Raw genomic sequence first — 16,119 nt, forward strand, 5'->3', positions numbered from 1 at the left:
ACTCCAGACATGCATGACCTCCAGCATTGCATGGCATCAGTTCTGCCGGATCTCACACTGCACACAATGCAGTCCTGGATGGCCTTTAGCATCTGATCCCCCAGCGTTACATGCACCTGATTCTTGATGTGCTTTGGTACTGCATGCCGTTTACCAAGCATACACCCACAGGTGTGGATGCACGCTGGTCCTCAGATGCACCCAAGCTGTGGACGCCCCCAGACCTTGTTGTCCTCCAGCCTCAAGTTCCCTCCAGTCTTACATGTCCTTCATGTATGTGTAGAGGAGGAACCAAGAGTACATCTACCGGAAGTCCCGACCCCATGCTGCCTATATGTTGGCAGCCAGAAATTGCGACATGTGCAAAGCCAGTAATGGTATCTATATCATGAGTCCTCTAAACAAGGTATCCATTGAGAAAACCCAATATGATGTATCCCCAAAGAAATGACGGTCTTCTGAAGGAAGTTCCGGAAGAAGTGTGAAAATGAGTGAAAGAGGAGGCTGGTGATGTCATATGAAGCAGAAATGACGCACCCAGAAGAGATACTAATGAAGAAAGTATATAGACCTTATAGAATCTGATGGCAAAATAGCGAAATAAGCAACATTTTGGGAGCAAAATGAAGATTGCATGTGCGGAGAAGCACTGAAGAAAATGCAAAGCCATTTCACAAATGTACAGATGCAGTAACGCAAGTATACGAAGTGACCATAAGGATGGCTGTACATAGTGAATAGACTGGAGGCGGTTCCTCCAGTATATATAAATGTGTGCAGAGAATGTGGATGTTCTACAATGCATTTTAGCAAATTTGAACCCCGTGAATGAAAGGGCTGAAAGTGTGGCGCAGCAGAATAGAACAGCTGAAGGCGAAGCAAGATTCGAGAAGGCTTACCTGGCCCAGTGTCAAAAGTCAGGGCCACCAAGAGCCTGGTTATCTACTCGAGAAGATACAATGATTGTGAGAAGCGAGACGGGCTCCTGTTTGAGGTGTAATGGAAAAACACTAGAAGTGCCAGGTTTTCTTCATTTAATAGTATTAAATACGACAAAGGAGCTCAAAACGTGGTCTCCAGTCACATGGCCAGATGAAAATAGACTTTGGGGCGAGCTACACCGAGGCCAGAAGATAAGGTCATGCTCTCACTCCCTTTTATTCTCAGGCACAGTGAGCCTTCGCAAGTCTGAGTTCAAAGACAATTAACTGAATCGATGACTGCAGTAGTGATGATGGATGCTGGGCTAATTGGGTGGGGAGGCATGACCAGGCCAACCCCCTAGCATCTGGGGTACCAGCTTGCATGCTGCTAGCGAGTGGAATATTCCAGAAGGGTACCAGTGTACCAATCAATTGTAGAGGGCCACGTAGCACGCAGCCCTATAGTTTGAGAAGCCAATAGAACGTTGTGTATTAAAATGACACTGAAAATGACTTGCACGTGAGGTGGGCTTAGTTGTCCACCTGACTTTAGAGCTCCAATCATGATCCCCACCCTTATAAAAAGTGTACTTAGATGTTCTCCTTAAGCCTATCACAAACCCCCATAGGTTTTCTTATTTTGCCACATAGTATGACATCACTCATGACACCATTTTTAGTATAAAGTTGTGTTTCTTGAGAGAGAATGCTGTGCGGCATCGTTGATGTCCCTTGTACTCCCTGAGTCGGTCTCAATATTGATGTATGAGGAGGATCTGCATCCCCATCCATCTCAGATACTGTTACCTCATCTTAAAGGGCCTCCGGGTTCATATGCATGCCCACCAGCCCTCAGTGCCTCTCCCATTTCTCCATGCCCCGTCCTCAGACATGCCTAGCCTCAGAAATCTACACGTCACCCTCTCTGATTCATCTTATTGCTCCCATCCCTATTCTGCAAATGCCCACCGACCTGTGAAACTCTGATGCCACCCTACTCTGTATGCCTCCACCCCTGCAAACCTCAGATTCCCTGGTCCTTGTTGCTGATCTGCTTTAGACGTTCGCAGCCTCAAATGTCAACAAGTCGCGGTGACCATCACTGTGCATGCCCTTAGTGCTTACATGCCCGGTCTTCTGATCTCCCAAGTCTCAGATGCCCATGATTGTCCAGCTATGCATTCTCCCAGGGATGAAAGCACCTCATCCTTGCATGGCCCTCAGCCCCATGAGTCTCTACTTCTGAATGTCCCTTCACACAGAGTGCATCTGCAGTCCTGCATGCTTCCATATCCTTAGATGACCCACCCCTCTGCATGCATGCAGCCCCGACTTGTCTCAGTTTTCCGATAGCACTGATTTGGCCCCTCTCCTGGCCCGAAACTCAGTTTGGTATTTTAGAGGATGTTGTTTGTTTCAATGTGTTTCACGACTTGTTGGTGAAAATACTTCTTCCGAGGCTATGTTAGACTTCAACTTTCAGGAACATTCATCGAGGGCACCCGCATTTGCTAAGTGTCTGCAACTGTAGCGATCATCGGCGAAGATATGCATATACCCTCTACTGTGGGTGCGAACTACTGTGGTAGACATGGAAAACACCAATGATTCAGGTCTGAGTCTGTGCCTGTGATGCCAGCCTAGTTGGCACTGCTGCTGACATGTTGCTATCCTACCTCACAGCCTCCGCCATGTTAACTAGAGGGTGTGAAAGAAGTCAAGGATTGCACGGCATTGTGATTGCATTTCCCATCCGTGGCAACGCATGGACTATAGACTGACTTCTCACATGAGGGCTACTACTCATTGGGTACATGCATGTAATGACCAAATAGGCTTACACACGGTGGTTAATGCTCTGCCTCCTGAAAGATTGACCTATTCACAATATTCCTGCTTGTGGCGCAACTCATCGGTAGACCGCCATGTGTAGCCTTTGGTTAATTGAGATCATGAACCCTAACCCCCAGTCTTATTGGAAGAGCCACATGCATCTGCTTATCCTGCTTCTATCAAACTTCACCTACACAATGACCAACTTGCTCCTGTTAATGTCCGTCTACTCAGCTGATATGCATATTCTCCACTGTTCCATTGTATAGGGTTGTCCGTCAGTGTTGACCTCTCAAACCTTATCATCTCAGAGTCTCAGATTATTTCCTGGAGTGGAAGATGTGATACTGTGTTAAGCATCATGTCCGATTCCCTAGATAGAAAGACACGTCGTTCCTATAATACGAGTCTCTTGTAGCAGCACTATGGCCGCTTTTTGTCTGCTGAGGAATGTGGCGGCCAGGCCCCGCTTTATTTTATTGAGGAGCCCTTTCACATTCGAGGTCCGATATTTTAGGGAGATCCTATCCCTGTTTTCCATTCCGGTTTTTATATCTCTAGCCAGGATCACGCCGCTCTCGTAAACCCTCCCGTCTGTGATGGATGTCTTTTGGGTTTCCCCATTCTGGTGGCTTGGGATATCCAAAACCTGAACTTTCAATGTTTCCCTATAAATGCTCCCAACCCCATAGTTCCCCGAACTATAAGTATCTGTTACCCACAAACATGAAAACTTTCAACAGCACCCGTAGGTGAGAGCCATGGGTGACAAATGTTAGAATCGGCCTGTCCTACTCCAACAGTCACTTGAATTTCTTGCTAATTATCTCTGTTGCACAAAATGTCTGTCAGACCGTTTGTTTCTTGGTTTCACTGCCTATTAATGCTTGTTACATCGCAGTTCCGTTTCACCTCTGTGTGATCTTGCTCCCCATCTCTCCGGCCGTGTCATCTATTTGTGGATCCAGGACACTTTCCCCAGCATTGCCCAATTCTGAGGTAGATATATGCTTTGGTATTCCTGCACTTTTTGTGGCTCAGTGAATCACCCCAGTCCCACGACACCATCAGCTCATTGAAGAATCACACTCTCCTTGACCCTATCACTTGCAACGTAGTTGGGTAGAGTGTTGCGTACTGTACTTCAGTACACTGTGTTATAACCTTTGTTTCATCATTTCGAATGATGTGGTGTGCTTTCTGGACCGATTTCGTAAAGCCAGGGTATATGGCCACCCTTACTACATTCACAATCAGCTCTCCTTTCTTACTCAACATCTGCATTAACATGTCTCAGTCCCTGTAGTTCAATAGCTTAGCGATTATCGGCCTTGGTGTGTTCCCAGGTGGAGGCGCTCTGCCTGTGCGCTCTCTCCACTGAGAAGAAGTTGGAAATGCCATTCAGACCCACCTAATCCTTTAATCCATCCCTCCAGGTACAGTTCCATTGATGGCCCTTCTGTTTTCTCACCGAGGACTGTTATCCTTATCGTAATGCGCCCGGCCCTACCTTCCGCATCCTTCAATCTGTCTTCCAATATCTGCGTTTTGGAGTATAGTCTCTGTACTTCCTTTTTGAACAGATCCAGAGTATCCTCCACTTTGGAGTTCCTCATCTCGGCTTCCCCCACTCTCGCAGACACTTTACACAGGTCCTGTCTCAGTAGGCCCACATCCAGTCCTATCACATCCATTGTGTGTTGCACTGCACTCTTAGATTTCTGAATGGCTTTCAGAATTTCCTGTATCGATTGAGTAGGGTGAGGGTCTTCATGCTGGGCCATGCCTCCTCTGTCTATTTCCTTTGCTCGGGCCTCGGTAGCAGCTTCTTTACTTTGTCGATTATACTGTGGTCTTTGTCTCTCTCTGCCATTCCATTTACTTAACCACTTACGCTAAAACTCCCTTAGTGTTGCCTGAGTGGTTCATACTATATGTCTCTTCTCTATGCGCTAATGCCACCCTGTTGTCTCGGGATATGGGGTCCTACTGTGCACTACTGACGTTATTTCTACTACTTTTGGGACTTCCTTGCTCCTTTGTACCTGAGCTGGGAAGTAGACAGCCCCTCACCCTTGAATTCCTCTCTGGGATGGCTATTCCTTTCTTCTCAGCTTGTCCGGGTTGGGGGGGGTGTCATACTCCCCACTCCCATCGTGGACCAATTCCTCTCTCATGTCACAGCCAGTATCTTTTATTCCCAGGAGATTCAGCACAGGGCCTGGTGCCGCACCTTCTCTTCAGAGTGTTTAGCTATTCTATCCCCCCACCAGCGTATCAAGCAAGGGGCCCAGTCTCACTGCCTCTGCCCTTTGTGTCACAGTGTTTCTCCGTGTGCCCAATAAAGGCTGCAGCATAGGTATACTCGCTTGGTGAGCCAATCCCAGGCACACCCTTGCCCCGCACTCAACTCCGCGGGGGAGGAAAAGGGAGCTGGCCACACTCCGATTACCTTCTGCCAGTGCGTCCAGGGGTGCATCGCACTGTCCTGATTGCTCACTTCTGTCGGGTCGCTGCCATTTTGGAAGCCGCCAGTCCGGGCTTCGCTCTGCGCCGCTCATCACTCCTTCCGATCTGCTGGTTGGGTGGACATGATCAGGTGATTCCTGATCATTGCACTGGCTGGTCCACCGCCGGTGTGATTAAAAGCACCCGGTATCACAGGATATTTGGAGCTTGCTTTCTACAGTCAGAAAGGAGTCGCTAGACCCTGCATCTACTCCATGTCACCACTCAACAGCAGCCCAACTATGATGTTTTTGAGGGAGCAATGAGCCACAAGGTATTACCCCTAATGTGTGTGGGTCTTGTATGGGTGAGTTATTTCTAGTGGTTATGCCAGGTGTTGCAATGTGTCGCGAGTGTTTTTGGTTGCTTTGGTCAGACGGAGGTTGAAGTCTCCATGGAAGACATTAGTCACGTGAGGGACTGAAACTGTAGCCCATAACTCATATACCACAGCTGTGAGGTGGTCTGTAGATGAGATGCAGAGTGGAAGAGCCTTTGTGCAATAGAGGGAATTGGAAAGTGAGGGTTTCCCTGGAATCTACTGGTGACTGATTGCGTACCGTACAAAGCCAGTCAATTTTTTGGATGTCTGCCACTTCCCCCACTGTTCTCTCAGATTGGCCAACATGGCGGATGCTGTATTTGGGTGGAGCAAAGACAACATAGATGAGGGAGGGGGTTGGTGTGAGGATTCCTCAATGAAGATAGCATAGTTTATTGGTGGTGATTAATCCCAAAATCCCTGCTGTGTGAAGGACAGCTGAGTGGGTGTTAATCAGCATTAAACATCAAGCATAGCACAAAGGAGAAGGGTGCGAGGTGACGAGGGGTGTTTGGAGAAGGTTGCAGCAATATTTGTGAGGTATGGATGAGTCTGTTTTCCACGCATGGCATTGGAGAGTGTGGGGAAGAGTTGCGTTTCTGAGAAACACATGGTTATGTCTTACTAGTAGCCAGGTGCAGTTGGTCCAGCCCTTAGCCCTGCCATACCCATACAGCCATAAATGGGCTGTGTCGTGGACTTCATATGTCATCTCCAGAGAGTCTGCTTAAATGAAGCTCGGGTTGGGTGCAGACAGCAGTGGAAGCTCAAGTGAACTGCTTCCACTGCTTCTGCTGCTGGCGGCTTGACTGGCTTATGCTCCTGGTGTTCCCTAAGTGAAGCCAGAGCTGGCTGTTGCTAGCAGGGTTTGCCAGGCAGAAAGCAGGAATAGTGAGGGTCTCACTGTGTCTACTGATGGAGGCTGGATTGGCATGCGCTGCTGGTGTCCCAGAATGCAAGCTTGAGGTGAGCATGGTCAGCAATGGATGACAGGCAGGAGGTGGGAAGTCTGAGGTCACATGACCTACCTTCACCATGTCTGCTGTTGTAGGATTGGTCGGCATGCACTGTTGGTTTCCCTTAATGGAGCTGTGAGGTTGGAATGGTCAGCAATGGATGGGGCAGAGAAATCGGGAAGAATTAGGTCACTTGACCTGATCTTACCACGCCTCCTGCTAGATCGGTTTATGTCACTGGCGTCCCTTAAAGCGGACACTGCTGGTGTCCCTAAATGGAAGCCCAAGATGGGCGTAGTCAGCAGTGCATAGTGGGCAGAAGCGAAGGAAGGCATGGTCTCATGCTGCCAGCTTACCTGGGATGCAGGGAGCAGGGTTTGCACTGGTTTCCAGGCAGGTTCCGACTGGCCTGTAGGGCAATAGACCCATGGCCGAACCAAAAACATAAAATGCTGGTGTGGACCAGTTTTTTTGGTCAAAGTGGGCCATTGTGTAGGCAAATTTGGGCCAGTTTCAAGAGTTAATTCACTCTGCGGCTAGTAGTTTTGGCCAGTGTTGCTGAATACATTTTCTTTAAAATACACAATTTGCATCACACTTTATCAAAAAATTCCACCTTGGTTACTATTCAAACAGTGTCACAAAAGAAATGAATTGTCATTTGCAACTGTGGTCCACATTTTCATTGGTGCCCGAGGCAATTTTATGTCACAGTCCAACCCTGTTTCCAGGCCATCACAGGAACAAACTGGAATTGCCCTTACCTTTGTATGGCCTTTGCTTCAGACACATCGGGCAAGGGATGTCCTCTGAACCGAGAGATAAGGAAGTCAAAAATGGATCAGGGCTAAGTGGGTGGGTGGTGCAGAGGCCAGGACACCTAGAGCCACCTGCCCCAGCTGATGAACTGCAAAAGAAAAGAGGCTGGAAGGCAGCTAAGTAAGGAAAGAAAGGGGCATGCACAGAGGTGTTGCTAGGTCTGGAAAAGATCAGGGGCTAAGCTAATGTCGGGACTGGCAGGCCTCGGGGCTAGCTAGCATTTTGTTTGTAGGCTATAGCCTCCTAAGCCCCTCCACCCCAGCAACGCCTGTGGTCATGCATAAGAAAAGAGTACCTAAAAGAGTAACCGAAAGACTAAAAGAGGTTGCATGACCCAGATCCACTTGCACCAGCTGCCCATTGGTTTCCATGTCTAGTTCCTTCAGATGGAATGCTTCACCTAGGCCAGTGCTGAGCGAGGCCCAGCAACATTGGATGCTGCCTTTTCCAATTTTATTTATTTGCAAAACTACTCACAGAAAAGCTGAGATGCTGAATGGTTTGATCTTGGGCCTGTGTTTATAAATCACACATTATATGATCCACATTTTCCGGGTAGACCAAATGCCACTGTTGGCTGATGGGGGATAGCTCTAATATGTACATGTTCCACTAATTGTTCACCCCAAACCTCTGTATCTTGTTTTCTTGATTTCTAGAGTGTAAACATATCAATATTAAACCCTAGGAAAAACACCAAATTTCATTCAACTCTTCATCGCAGGTAAAACAATTTCTAACATTCATACGCTCCCGGAGGAAGCATCAATAAAGGACACAAAAATGTATTAAAGGACTAGCAAAAAGTACCCATGCTCCTTACGGGTTCTGTAGACAGACAGAGAAAAACTCTGGTCAGTTATGGGAAATCAATAATCTTTTTTTTCTGTTTCCAAGCACTCACAAACAACCGATGAAGTAATTTTGAAATGTATCCGGTGTGGTGCAGTGCGTTGTGGTGCAAATATCCTAGAAACGGTCCATCATAGGACCTTGAAACTTGGTTTTCAAGTGTTTCGTGCCTCATGTCGAGACCGCCTCATGTGTGAAGGGATTGAAATCTGGCAAAGGGGTGGGGTGTCCAAATGTCATGTAGCTAGTAATGTCCAGGGAGTACTAACAGGTAACTATATCACATTTGTTGCGGATTGGTGGAATGGTTTGGAATTAAATAAAAAACAAATAATAGATTTTCTGCTTTGTATATTGATAGATGCATCAAATCTAGACAACCTCTTCCCACAATTCATTGAAATGTTCAAACAACATAGAGCACCAGGTGTGGTTGGTAACATCATTTTATAGATGTTGGTTTTCCTGGTCCTGTTCAAGTGCACAGCTAAAGATCCACGAGAAAATGGAGGGAGGACTCCAGCCCCCCATTTCTTCAGCTTGCTAATGATTCCCAATGATGGAACCCCGTCAATCCATTCTCCAACCTGAAAAATGGATGGCACTTTACCAAATTCAAAAGTAATGGAGTGGAAATATAAAAAGAATACCCCTATAAAATCAACAGCAACTAGAGCCCCTCCCTGGACACCCACATTGCTGTCAGGTTGTTAAACAGGATATCATATTGTACCTCCTTTAGTGTATATATTGGCCTAAGCCCGGTCACTCTGCGAAGAAATCCGCGTCGCAAGATTCTAATCTTAGATCGACCTAGCCACCATTTTGGGTACACCCGCCATTTTGATTTCTGTTTCAAAGTCACTCTGTGTTCTAAGATGGTGGACAGTGTTTTCCTGCTTGTAACCTAGCCATCCTGACCTTCGCGCAGAGTTAATGTCCAAACATGCCCCGTAGGCCAAATGTTAGGACCGTGTAATGAGACCTTGTCCTACGTTTGACCTGTAGGTCGAGGATTACCTAAGGCAACAAGCCCGATCCATGGACATACATCAAGCACAATGTTGTTTAATTCGAAATGTGAACACTTGTTGAAATACATTGTATACAACGTGTACTAAGACTTAAATGTTAAATTCAAAGATACACTGTTGCCATTGTGATTTGTTGTTGTACGAACTGGACATAATCCACACGCATATAGTTGGATAAATCAGAGGTGAACTCGGCACAAACCCTAGACTGAAAATTATTAACTTGCAGAGGGGTTGGACATTACGATTGGAAACTGTATAAAAGATGCAAATGTCTAGACGTCCAGTAAATCTCACTTCTCACACTGAAAGGTCTGGTATTCATTGTGATGTACTGAGGGCCAGATAGCTATCTGATACTTTGTTTCTTTGTAAACTGTACAGTTGTTTGAATAAAGATCCGAGAATCTTTATAAACCCGTGTTTGGTGTATTTCCTTTTGGGGTACTCATCCTTGATATTTTCTTTTGCTTTTACAAGGTAACTTCAACATACAACTATTCAGCTAGAACCGTTGCTTTCTAAAGCTTGAGAACTGTGACCTGAGGAGACCTTTACAGCTTGGGAGACAGCCTGTGTGCCCATTGGCCAAGGTGAGTCAGAATCACCTTCACGCCCTTCAAAGGCCACCAGACTGCGTAAATAAACGCTTGGACTTTTCATTGATTTTTTCCTCACTGTGTGGAAATCTAACTGACAAACACTCTCTTTGCAAAATTACTCTGAAAGCACCCACACTTAGACCTGGTCTGCTCGGAGTATTCTTACTTTCCAGCTCGGGAGGGGGGTGGGTAGAGTGTCCATGCGAAAATAAACCTTAATCATTGCTGCTTCACTGAAGCTAGGGGGGAGGGATCCTTGTACCAAAACTAGGTTTGCTATTTCTTAAAGAAAATGTACAGCCTTTCTAACAAGATGTCCTGTATTATTCATAGTTCTGTTAAAGTTTGAAGATGTTCCATTTTCTTTGAATAAAACATTTAAGCAATACAACCCGAGCAGGGGGGCATTACTAGTCAGGTGGAGGCATAGCCAGGATTGTCTAACAAGTGGGGACTTAGACTATTGTATTTTGGCCAACCGCAGTGACATTAACATCAGTGAGTGCCAACACAACACTGCTGAATGGGCATTTCCAGACTTTGGGCAGGCTTTGCCCTCTCAGGCCCTACCCTCTCTCTGCGATCAAGTAATGCCCCGGGGAATAAATTACAAGTAGGAGCAAAGCAAGGGCTTTAATGTGAACCCCGGGGCATTGCCTGACCGGTAATGCCACCCTGCAAGAGTTGTATTGCTATGAGTACCCTGGCACATTGCACCGGGGAACTAATAGTGAATTTTTCACGAGTTGAGAAACGGCGTGTTAACCGTTTCTCAACTGGAGAAAAAACGACAAAAAAAGATGGCTGCCATGTATCTGGTAGAAGGGAGCATACACCTAGTCCCTTCTCCTTGTCCATGGCAGCAGTGCTCGAGTTGGAGACGCGTTGGGAACACTGCTGTTCACAGCACCGGCGAGGGACAAGGAGGCAGAAGGTAAGTGGGGGCAGGGGTGGGGAGATTGGGCATGTGGAAAGGGGGCAAATGGGTGGGGCGAAGGGGAAGGGCTTGCTGCGCAGAGCTCACTTACCTGATTCCCGGTGAGGGATGATGGAAGCCTCCCGCTCTGAGAAGGCTCCGAGCGGGGTCTGTACCATGTGGTATAGACCCTGTTCTGAGCCTCTTTATTGGCTGGGAGGCCACCACACCCCCTCAATGTGTACTCATATTTTATAATATCCTGCGTTGGGATATGAAGTCTTCCATCCGCCTTCTATAGAGTACAAGAAAAAAAGATACAGAGGCTCTGGGGTGAAGAATCAGTGGAACATGTGAATATATCAGATCTATCCCCCTCCCCCAACAGGAGCATTTGGTCTACCCTGAAAAAGTGGATCATATAAAGTGGGATTTATAAAGATAGGCCAAAGATCAAACGATGCTGCATCCCATATGTTAGTCACACGTGTTGTGGCAAACCTTCATACTCGCATCCCTCCGGATGGGGCAGTGGAGGTGATTTGTAGAGCCCTTTACAAAACACAAGACTGACAGAACGTTCCGAGCAGATTCCTCACAGAATTAGCAAAGTTGGCATTTATCAAAAATGTCTTTATATTGAAATCCAGGCTCTATGTCCAAATATAGGGCATTAACACAGGACCGAGCATCGCGTGAAATGTGACAACCCTGTTTATGCAGAAATATGAAATAGTATTCATGGACATAATAGTGAAATCCTTAATTCATAAACCTTTATTCGATATAAATATATATATATATATATATATATATATATATATATATATATATATATATATATATATATATATATATATATATATATATATACGGGTTTTCAAATTTGCATTCAGGTTAGAGTTACATATTCATCAAATAAATGACAGATGAAAATCACCAGCATAAATTACATTAAAATTTCAACAGAAGGGGCAATTACATATAATGGAGCTTTATAGAATGAATCACCTGCTGTGTTCCAAAAGCTGTGGCTAATGAACTTCTTCGTAGCCAGGCATAATGGATAAAAAACACCACATCCAAATTAGCAGTAGCCTGGATGTGATTTGCTGTAAACAGAGGCTTGAGGTATTTACCCTGAAGGGCCCTCAAGCTCTCGCACAAGAATATGAAATGTAAGATTGTCCCCGCTTCCGCCGCACACATCAGGCAGGCAGTGCACACAGACCCCTTGCATGAACTGGTGAACTTCGCCACTTTCAGGCAATCCATGCGAAATTCAACATAAAGTGCTCGTGCATAGGGAGGCGCTATACAATCCATGTATACTTCACAACCAAAGTCTGGCTTGGAGGTCAGATATTGCAAACCCGCCAGTAACAATGCACACACGTTCTCCTTTTTCCTTCTTGTAAGACATAGGGCCGCTTCCTTCATCTTTGCTCTGGATCCCCTTTCGATTAACTCAGGTTCCTCCCAAAAACAGGTACGGTCTAGCGCTGAGAGAGATTTTTTAACATGTTGGAGCCATAATAGTGAAATATTAAGGTAGGGTGCTGTATACAAACCTGAACACAAAGACGCCAGATAGGAATACCCGACTATACATTTTAATGGTTACCACCCGGGGAGTTTATTGTTCTAAATGAGGGGATTATGAGGCTGAGAACCGAAACTAGAGCAAAAGGGAATTGAGAGGAATTATCCAAAACATGCCATACTTCAAGCAAAGAAGAAAGCCCTCCCCCGCCACAGTTCCCTGTCATTAACTTCTAAAGCGAAGCCAAAATCTGAAAACGGGTTGGGTGTGCCACTACAGATTGTCCACAGAGTAACAAGGTATGCCAACTGGTTAAACAATTAATTTAATAAAAGATTTACATTCAGTGAGAAATGCTCCAAGCTACGTGTTAAAGGGAGTTCAAACATCAAACACTATTGAAGATTTACAGGGAACCGGAAGAAGCGGTTAGAAGGCTGATGTTTTGGCGGCAAACACGTGTGGGGTCATTATGGCCATGAGCGTGTTTTATCATGCCCATTGGTAGTGACTTCCCACATATTATATACACTGGCACAGCTCGATGGGAACTAAAGTTCCTATCAAGCTGCAAATTACAAAATCTGTTGAATTGCTTGAAATGCGTTGGTTGTGCAACTAGGAAAGTAAAAGTTGCACTGGAAAATAGAGATCAAAAATGTACAGGCGCCTACTGAATCGGTCGAACAGAAGCATGAACGCAAAAGTATCGATTGGAAGGTAGAAGAAAGCATACATAAAAAAAAAAATGTTCAAACACCGAAAACGTATAATAAAAAATTGAATAATACTGCATCCAGATTGGTGGCTTACACTTAATGATAGAGATGAAATGTAATGCCAAAGAGTTTTTATCTATAAGTTACATATTTGAGCCTTAAAATCAAGAAGAGAGTTCAAACTATTGGTCCAAATACTCAGAAAGGACTGCACCAATGGTGGGTAGAAACCATCACTCTACAATGTTGTCACATTCTTCAGAAGGCTGGTATATATAGCACACACCACTTCAAGATGGCGGCCAGCAAAAGAGAATACGGTGATACGCACTGCAGAAGACACTCAGGCAATCGCGAAAGTGAGAAAAGTAGATGACTTGGGCACATTCGAGAAGGAGTTGATGTTTTTGTCCTGGGGGGCCGGAGAGCGCAAATAAGAATTAAGTAATTACAATTCCTGGATTAAGTGTTTGCTACAGGCTCCTGTGCCACACATCTGTCTCTAGTTGGAAGTGGTGAGCGGGAACAACTGTTTAAAAAGGATTAAAATATGAATATAAAAACACATGTAAATGCCTAAAGCGATATCCTTTATGCCATGCACGGATTTGGTATGAGCAGCAAACATGAATTAAAGGGGGAAGCAATGCTTCTATTCTAGCAGCGGAAGGCGCCCAGTACACTGTTTCGAAACCCAAGACGCGCAGGCAGAGAAAGAGAGGAGCCAAACAAGACTTGTTTCGGAACACGTGATGACATATTTATAAGCCTTTTAAGAACACTGAGGCAATTAATGCTGGGCATTCATTCTGAAGTCAAGAGAGACTGCCGGCAACAATGTTCATTATTCACACATACATCATATTTACAAGAGGCTTCCTGTGGCTTAATGAGGTTCATCCCAGTTACTTGTGTTTTTACAATAAAAAATGTTACCGCTGTTTTTTTTTACTGTTTTTACCATTGTTATGATGTTCTGGTGCAAAAGTACCCTTGCAGCCTCTCGTTTACCCCCTGTACTTCTATAAACCTATTAACCCCTTTCCCAAAGTAACCATATGTTTTTTTCTGTTTCATACTTTCTGTTTTATATATTCAGTGAGTTTCATTTCAATTAATATTCTTCAATGAAAAACACGTGTGCAGAATATTTCTCAATTAAATCTTTGGATGGAAATGATCCTGGGCGGAAATTCCATTTCATTCTCTGATTCGGTGACATTTGGGCTGGGAATTGAGATATGGCAGAACGTGTGCTCCATTGGGCCGAGTTTTATCCCGCCTAAACACGTTATTCTGGAGCGTCCCATGCTGTTTTGTGTTCTTTACAAATTCCTTTAATCTGATCTTTGGGTAAACTATTTGGTTGTGTCGAATTGCATATTGATTAAAAACGTCTTGTGACAATGTTAACCTCGTGAGTAAACATGCATAATAGAATTGCTCAGTTAACGCTGATTGATGATCGGGAATTTGTGGATGGACCAGTCTCTTTCTAGACCATAAAACTAAAGAAAACATATATGCAATAGAGATAGCATTTTTCACCCGCATCAAAGTATTCCAACCCTGCAGTAAATGAGACTGCGGGATAGTATATATGGGATTTAATATCACGTCATTGATGTTGCATAAAGCACACCTCAAAGCAGGTAACACTAGAGACTGTTTTATTTATTTATTTATTTATTTATTTATTTATTTCTTTCCACCAACAGACATCAAAACGCTCAAAGCCACAAGTGGACATACGGGACTCAAGAAGGTTCAACATGGCCGAGAAGGAAGATCACCGTGTCAGGAAGATTAGGACACTAACCGAAAAGTACATTTTTCAGTGATGAGCAAAAGGTTTTTGAGTTTTTATCCAGGCCTAGGGTGCGTGGCAGGGAGTTCCATACCTGCGCTGCTAACGTGGGAAAGCCCTTCCCAAACCCTTGCTCCTTTTGATTTTGTGGCTGTTAAACAGTCCAAGATTGGTAGAACGTAGAGTAAGTTTAGGCTCGAATAAGGTGATACGCGCCTTCAAGTAGGCAGGTGCCTTACCGTAAAGACATTTATGCACACGCGTGGCTTTCTTGAAATGTATCTGGGCAAGGATAGGGAGCCAATGTAGAGATAGCCTGCCAGGTGATATGTGCTCTGGGAATTCCCTTGATAGTGTGAACGGCATCATTTTGGACGGTCTGAAGTTGCTGCAAGCATTTTTTGCTTGCCCCGATCAGTAATGCATTACAGTAGTCAAGGCAAGAGAGAATGATAGCCTGTGAGACTGATGAGCAGTTTGACTCAGAGACAAATGGCTTAATGTTATTTAAGAGTCTCTAGTAGTAGTGAACATTTTTAGAGATGTACTTTTTCTGGGTCTTAGCACCAAGTGATGAGTCGAGAAAGACACCCACGGTCTTAACTTTCCCAGCAACTGAGATGTTACAATCCTTAATACTAAAACAAGAGTACTCCTTCCCACATTTTGCTCTGACCATGGAGCTTCTGAACAACAGTAATTCCATTTTTGCTCCGTTGAGACAGAGCCAGTTTTCCTTCTTCCAGTGTTCTATAGTGCAGTAGATGGAATTAAGATTCATGGTATCTGTGTCATGTTCCCCAATGATTTCCAAGATCAGTTGGGTATCATCTGCGTAATTTGTAAAAAAAAGAAAAAAAAAGATGGTGGTTTCTAACTGATTAAGAGGATGTGTGGGCAATGATTGTGAGGAGCCTGGGCATCAAACACCCTCTAAAACACATACAAGAGTTATATCTGATAACCATTATATCCAAAATGTCTTTTATCATGTACATGTCTCAACCCTTATGTCACACTGTGATGCCAGGGTTTTCATCAGGACCTCAAGGTTAAACCAGACCAGGGGTCATTGGCCTTAATTTTATGGCAGTGTTTGAATCATACTGGCAGAATACTTTGACATAATTTTGACGAATACACTCTTTATTGATGCTATATTTAGTACAGTGCCTTTGAAGTAGAGGGAGTCTGCTTTAATTAATCCTTTCAAGTTCATCAATGGGAGCATTCCATTGAGAGCCTGTGGGTCATGTATGATATGATATTATATAAGTCATTTATA

General features: G+C 44.7%; 1 long non-coding RNA gene across 1 annotated transcript in view; it reads left to right on the plus strand.

The window, feature by feature from the left end:
- Positions 1 to 14,872, plus strand: part of LOC138520645 (uncharacterized) — a 120,279-nt gene extending 105,407 nt beyond the window's left edge. The window contains exons 2-3 of the long non-coding RNA XR_011282835.1: positions 9,728 to 9,840; positions 14,746 to 14,872. This is a non-coding gene — a long non-coding RNA (uncharacterized lncRNA). The remainder of the gene's footprint in view (positions 1 to 9,727; positions 9,841 to 14,745) is intronic.
- The last annotated feature ends 1,247 nt before the right edge of the window (positions 14,873 to 16,119 follow it).

Source organism: Ambystoma mexicanum, chromosome 13 (genome assembly GCF_040938575.1).
Source record: "Ambystoma mexicanum isolate Mex_15411 chromosome 13, UKY_AmexF1_1, whole genome shotgun sequence".
NCBI classification, from domain to species: domain Eukaryota; kingdom Metazoa; phylum Chordata; class Amphibia; order Caudata; family Ambystomatidae; genus Ambystoma; species Ambystoma mexicanum.